The following is a 6,756-nucleotide window of genomic DNA, read 5'->3' on the forward strand; positions in this document are numbered from 1 at the left end:
CTCTCTATCTCATGCATGGTTATTCGCCATGCAATGACAGCAGAATTGACAACAACTTGTCGTCGTGACGGTTGGATGTTATATAGTGGCAATAAAGCAGCTCATTATTATTATTACGATCGTAAGTCAAACTAGGCGTCTGAACTGCGTGCTTTATAGCACGATAATCGGTCAGCGTACGCATCGGTATCGGCAACGACATGCACGCGCTTGATTATGCGAAAGGATAACGTCCAGTTAAACGGCGTTCAGAAATTCAACACCGATTCATTGGCGAGAATATCCATTTCTCTGACCGTTGACGTCGCACTACCGTATCCTGAGTCTTCATCCTTGCTTTTGTCGAGTGGCGATCGCTCTGCTCATACTTCCGTGAAACCTTCGTCAGGAAATATTATTGATTATTATAGTATTATTAGCTATTATTGCTATCAATACATAGGAAAATTACTTGTATTGTGCATGAAAAATTAATTGGGATCGCATCATTGAAGTTAAGGTGACTATTATACATTGACTCTTATATTGATAAGAAAATATTGACCTTTTTAATATCATGCTATATTCATTAATTTTTATAGAATTGAAAGCAAGTAGCTGCTAATTATTATATGATTTCTTCAGAAAATTACTTGTTCAAATCTACGAGGAATAATTAAATATTCAACTTGTAATTTGCTTTGAAGTATTCTGTAAAAAGTGCACAAATTCTACCTTTTTCACTATTCCCTTACATGTATAAATATACTTATATTATATAAAATAAACTTACACTTTCAAATATGTAATCACATATCCTATAAGTCAGTGTGCAAGCACAAAAGGCAAAATAAAATATGCCAAACTTTAATTTATAAAGTTAGATTTATTCCAAAAATTTCATTACTCCAAAGGATACAGGTATTAACAATTAAAAGCTACTAAAGCCTCCAAAGAAATACATATCCTTGAAAATCTAAAATACTACTAACATTCCACGTCGTTAACCAGTTTCCAGAAAGTTCCTGCATCCCTTCGTCAAACATTCGCAGCATTCTCCAAGTCAAGTTCAGGACACGAAGTTTCGTCAACGATGTCACCGGAACACTTCGGACGAGACAAAGGTGTGTCCAGCTTGTGCAATGAACATTTTTGACAAGGGTCACGGTGATACGTGCGCGTGCAGACGAACACCCTGTATAAGGCAGGGCGCAGAGGCACGCCGGGCAGCGCGATGAGATGAAGAAGGAGGGAAGAAGGTGGAGAGTTAATTGAATCCGAGCAGCGTATAAGTGGAATGGCCTATTCCTCCTCTGGTTCGCTCCTCTTATTCTTCTTTCTTCCCGCGTGCCTCTTCTCCTCCCATACCCTTCTTCTTCTACCGTGTCTCCCTTGCCTTGCCTCGCGTCGTCCTTCGTAGCTCCTTGTACCCCCTTCGAACGGGGTACCGAGGTAGATCGGTAGGTGGAAGGACGCCGGAGGACGGAGGGAGGAAGCATTCCTTTGTCTCTGCGCGCACGGACCTAGATCATATAGTATATAATGTGTATAATGTGCATAGGGATGTGCAACTATGTAAAGTCCAACTTGACTGCATTGCACGTGTTTCTGGGTACCTGGTTGCGACCAGAATCGCGTAATTTGTCGAGTCAAAGAGAAATACGAGAAAGAGAAAAAAGAATTTGGATGTGCTTTGAAGTACGAGGAATAAAAGAAGGATATTTGTAACACCTGCTTTTGTATTGTAGATTATTTCTATTCTATTCTATTTTTTTTTTTTGTATTGTATTATTTCTCGGCATATAAATCTGATATCCAAATCTTTGTCCATTTTTTTGAAAACATCCTGTATATTCTAAACTAATTCTCCTTCCTATTTCCAGATACCTGAAGTTCCCTTCGTGCTGTCAAAGAAGCGTACTCCAGTGAGTAAGACATAGGTCATGTTCACCAAATTTGTATTCGTCTTTTTTAAAACGTTCAATATACTCCAAAGTAATTTTCTTTCCCACTTCTAGTTACCAGAAGTTTCCTTGATCCTGTCAGAAACGCGTGTTTCAGCGAGAAAGACGTAAGTCACGTTCACATCGTCGAGGAGTCTGGTACCCGCGAACACCATATCGCGACACAATACCTCACGGTTACACGCACACGTACGCGTGCTTTTAAAACTGTTGTGCCGCCTATATTCCCTCCGGGAAGAATCCAGAGGGAGTCGGTAAGGCTGGCGTGCGACGGGCTTCGTCGCGAATTGGACTTTCAACCATATGTTTCTACGTGTCCTTAAAGATCGTTGGACGTTCTCCACGTAGGACTGGATGCGGGACTCCACACGCCAGCTCCTCTATCGGCAAAAATCCACCCGGTTCTCGGATGTGGACGTCTCTGCAAATGATTTTTGTCGATGACAGTGCTGCTGGGTTCTCACCGTGGGTGCTCACCGGTGAGCATCCCTCGCACACGCACTCCGCGTATTTGCGTACCCCGAAATAGCCGTACCCTCCTCCCTGCTTCGTCAGACGGCCCAGGGGACGAGGATGAGGACGCTGAAGAGGTGGACCAAGCAGCGAGGCCGGGGCGAGGGGGTAGGAACCGAGCGTGTATACCGCAAAACCAGTTCGCTGGTGAGTAAACAAAAAACGAGAAGAAGCCAACGCCGCGGCACGGCCTCGTTGTCCGTCGCGAGGGGAAGAGAATCACTGCTTTATTGCTAATTCGAAGACATTCGCCCGGCAGAAATGAAATTTTATAGTCCGCCTTGCGGACCGGGAGGGGCATCCGCGTCACCGAACATACGTGGGAGCTGGTATACATCGGGCGCCCGGCCCCATGGCTACGCTCCTGCCAGGACAAATGCCTCCGCTACGTGGATCACTCCGACGTGAGTCTCTTCGAATCTCGAAATAGGATCCGTTATCGTTACCTACGCGCCCTTGCCATCGACATATAGGTAAACGGTTTGGACATGTATTATAACACTCGGTTTTCAGAAGCTTGAAACTCTCGAGCAAATAAGATCACCGATAAACCAGAAGGGAAGAGGACAATTGTGAGATAGGAGATGGTAAGGCTGATATTTAACAAGAGAGATAGTAAAATCGTCGGGTTGATGATGGGTTTTAGATTTTCCGTTTTTGAGATATGTGGAGATGAGATTAGTGGAGACTTTTGCTAGATTGGGAACATGATCATATGTCATCGTAGCTTGATTATAATTATCTATATATATTATAATATATATAGATAGATATTGTTTGTTGCCTTATGTTGTTACTATTCTATTTCATCTGTTTTATTTTTTCACTAGACTTGTTACTGCTTTGCTGAGAAACAGTTATCAACACTAGTAATATGTAATTTTTGAATGTTTAATTATCAAAAAGTACCATTTCGATGCCTGAATCTAGCCTAACATGCCTTTAAATTTCAATAACGTAAAGAAGTACCGAGTCACAAAGTTCGAAGATCTTCGAATTACGAGGGGAATGTTACTGAGAAATCTGACGATTATTTTCTCCGAAATCGTTCTCGGTTTCCAGCACGATCTCGAGCGAGAAGACCCAGCGGGTGGCTCGCGTCACGAGAATGCAGCTCGTAGCGGCGAAGCTCATTACGTTGACGTGTGCGTAAGAACTTCGTACACGCGATGTAATCGCGCTGATGAAACTGACGCGCGGAATGATGCGCTACACGGCTCGTCATATCGGTGAGAAACGTTTGTCTCCTTACTGTTAATAAAAGAAAACTAGACAAACATAAGATAAAATACGAATAAGCTTCCTTTTTATAAACAATCTTAAAGTAATTGGTCCTAAACAATTTGAAACTTTCTTTCTTAGAAACAAGAGAAAAAGGAGGAAAGAAAAAAATGGCAGCGGTGTAGGAGAGTATCTATCTCGAAGCGCGGAACGGTGCTGGTTTAAATCGCGCAGGAAGATCGGCCAGAGATTACGTCGCGTACGGCAGCCACTCAAGTGTCGCAGTTGCACGTCGTTAATGCGAGGCAGGTGCTAACGCGGAGAGAAAGAGACGACAGGGAGAAGGTGGCGGTGAAGGAGAAGAAGAGAAGATGCGCCCGGATCCCGTCCTCCCCCTAATTGACAAATTGGAATCTTATTAGAAGCTCGTGATGCCGGAGGTACCCGAGGCAGGAGGAGCCTCGAGGCCTCTCTCGTTGGCAGGGAAGAGAAAGACCGAGTAGCGTAAAGGAGATAGAGAAAGTGAGACAGGTAGCGACAGAGTAGCCGTGAAAGACGAGGAAAGAATGAGGGGCATAATGCGTGGATGGCACGACACTAACAGGTTGTACGGCCCACGGTGGAACGGAGAGAAGAAGTACCTTATGCTCGGCCTGCCGGCCGGCAGGCGAATGCCACCCAGGAAGCGTTCGCGCGTGCGCGATCTGTGTGGCCTCGGCTGGACTCGACCACCGGGCCCAGCCGAGGACGCACGAGCTGGGCCGATTTAGCACGAGGACGCCCGAAGCCGACGTGTGCTGGCCCACCCGGTAGAGCGCGCGCGTGCCGCGTCCTGTGTGGTCTTACGTTCGCTTCTTCGCTCTTCCTATTCTTCCTTACTGGCTCTTCCCTCTCTGTTACGCTCTCGTCGTGTCCTTTTTCTCGCTCCTCTCTCTCCGTTTCACCTTCCTCCTTCTCTCTCTCTCCCGCATTCCATTTTTTTTCTTACTCCTCGCGTCGTCCCTCTTTTTTTTTTCTTTTGTTTCTTCCGCGCACTCTTTTTTCTCTTTTTGTACGGATTCACCGCGTTTTTCTCGTTTTCTCGCTGCTTGCACGTCTCTCCTCTCTTTCCACCATGGAATTCTTGCTTGTTCCACTGCGAGAACTTCTTGCTCAACTTCGCTCTCCTTCCCAGCCGACTGCTGCTCTTCGCTGCTCCGAGACACGGCTACGTGCTCGTCGTCCTTTCTCTCCTGGCGGATCGCGGGGTTCGCCCCCACCTTCTTCTTCGACTGCGACGCTGCTACACATGGTCCACGCTGTCTCTTGGCTCGGTCCGGGCCGCGAAGATGAGGTGGCCCCGAAGACGAACACTGAAGGAGGGTGGAGGTGCTGACAGTGGCGTAAGTAACGAAGGATCGTGTAGATCGCGCGATATTGCCGCCGACAGGACCGCGAAATGGAATTCTAATTAGGTGGCCTCCTCGTTACCAACCACGAAACGGGACAGTCAGCCTGGGAATCTAAACGGCCGCGCCAATTTGTACACGATCATAGAGTTATTGTATACTTTTCCATTGTGTCGCGTCAATAGAAGTCGACTCTCAAAGAATTTATCGAATCTGTTTTCTATTAGTAGAAAAGGGGATCCCATTCGGTAGCCCTTTTGTTGTTTTTCACGTTTCACTTCCTCTGTGGAATATTTTTCAGGTCTAACGCGGTGATCTACGTAAAAGAGCTACGCTTGAAAGGGGCCATGCGTCTCCATTATTGCTATTCGTAGCGAGAAACGGTTCCTCGTGTCACGTTCACAAGGGCCATGTAGAATTTTATCTACGTCAGTGGGCAAAGAAAGGAGATGAGGTGGTAAGCCCACTCGACTCGTTCCACCTCTCCTTTCCCGCTTCTCGGTTTCCTTCGCACGGCTCGACTCGACCACGTGCTAACTTACGAGCTACGATCTCTGTACCCTTCCACCTTTCTTTCCTCTTTTATCCTTCTTGCTAGTTGTCTCTTTCCTGTCTCTGTAACCTGCCTCTGTCTTTTTACTTTTCCGTGAGGGAGCACGGCTCCCTCTGCCAGTTTTTTATCTCTGTTTGTCTTTTTATGTCTCTTATGTCTCTCCTTAGGTTCCGATCCAAGCTCTGCGCCGTCTTGCTTTTTCACTCCCCTCGGAACTTCTCGGATTATTAATCCAGCGACGAGAGAGGATCCGTGGCGTTCGCGGAGATTATGGGCTCGAGAGCATGGCCAAGGTGCTGCTACGTTAACAAGCATCAATAGGCCGAAAGAGGAACGAGAAAGCGCAGGGATCGTAAAATGTGATTCCGAGGATGAAAGATCACGCTTTGCTCTGTCCCTTTATCTACGCGATATCCCTTCGACAAAGTAGCGAAACGGGAGTATACGTGCAAAATTGATCCGTAGGCAGTACACCGAATCGATTTGATTTTAGAAATGGCTTTTAGATTCTTCGTTGACCATGTATGTATTATTTTCTTACTGGTTAGGATTTAGTTTTTCTTTGGTTCTGAGTGAATTCTCTATTCGTAGATTATTGTGGACAGACGTAATGTATTTAGGAGGAAATAATCGTATGAAAGATACGAGGAAATAACAAAACCATTAAGAAAGATTCTGATAAACAACATCTAATCCACTGGTGACGAAATTAGATTCAATAACTTAATTCTTATTGGATATAAGACATAGAGTTTCATATTATGTTAATTTTTTTTCAAATTGAATATTGTATAATACTTGAACCAAATGGAATGTCTTCACTTCTATCTGTGTGCAAGTAAGGAATATCCAGTTATTTTTCTATACTCAAATTCTTTCTCGCTTTGTTTTATTACATTTTGTTTCATTATTACAGAATTATCTTCGACAATAATTTATCTATCATTTACAGTCATATTCCAATTATTATATTCACCTATAACATGAACCAAGAGTAAACAAATAGGAATGTAATATTATTATTCATCATTCTAACGTACTATTACTATTTCATACTTTGATTTAACTTTCCACAATCAGGCTGCAATTTTTTCATCTCGTCCCATTCCATCACTATACATCATCTGAGATTTCCTTG

At 44.5% G+C, this 6,756-nt stretch overlaps 1 long non-coding RNA gene across 1 annotated transcript; it reads left to right on the plus strand.

The window, feature by feature from the left end:
- Positions 1 to 2,367: 2,367 nt before the first annotated feature.
- LOC139990570 (uncharacterized) lies at positions 2,368 to 6,521 on the plus strand. The gene is made up of 5 exons (XR_011800587.1): positions 2,368 to 3,685; positions 3,819 to 5,059; positions 5,367 to 5,522; positions 5,786 to 6,140; positions 6,210 to 6,521. It is a non-coding gene; the product is annotated as an uncharacterized lncRNA (long non-coding RNA).
- The last annotated feature ends 235 nt before the right edge of the window (positions 6,522 to 6,756 follow it).

The sequence above is a fragment of the Bombus fervidus genome, chromosome 9 (genome assembly GCF_041682495.2).
Source record: "Bombus fervidus isolate BK054 chromosome 9, iyBomFerv1, whole genome shotgun sequence".
NCBI classification, from domain to species: Eukaryota; Metazoa; Arthropoda; class Insecta; order Hymenoptera; family Apidae; genus Bombus; species Bombus fervidus.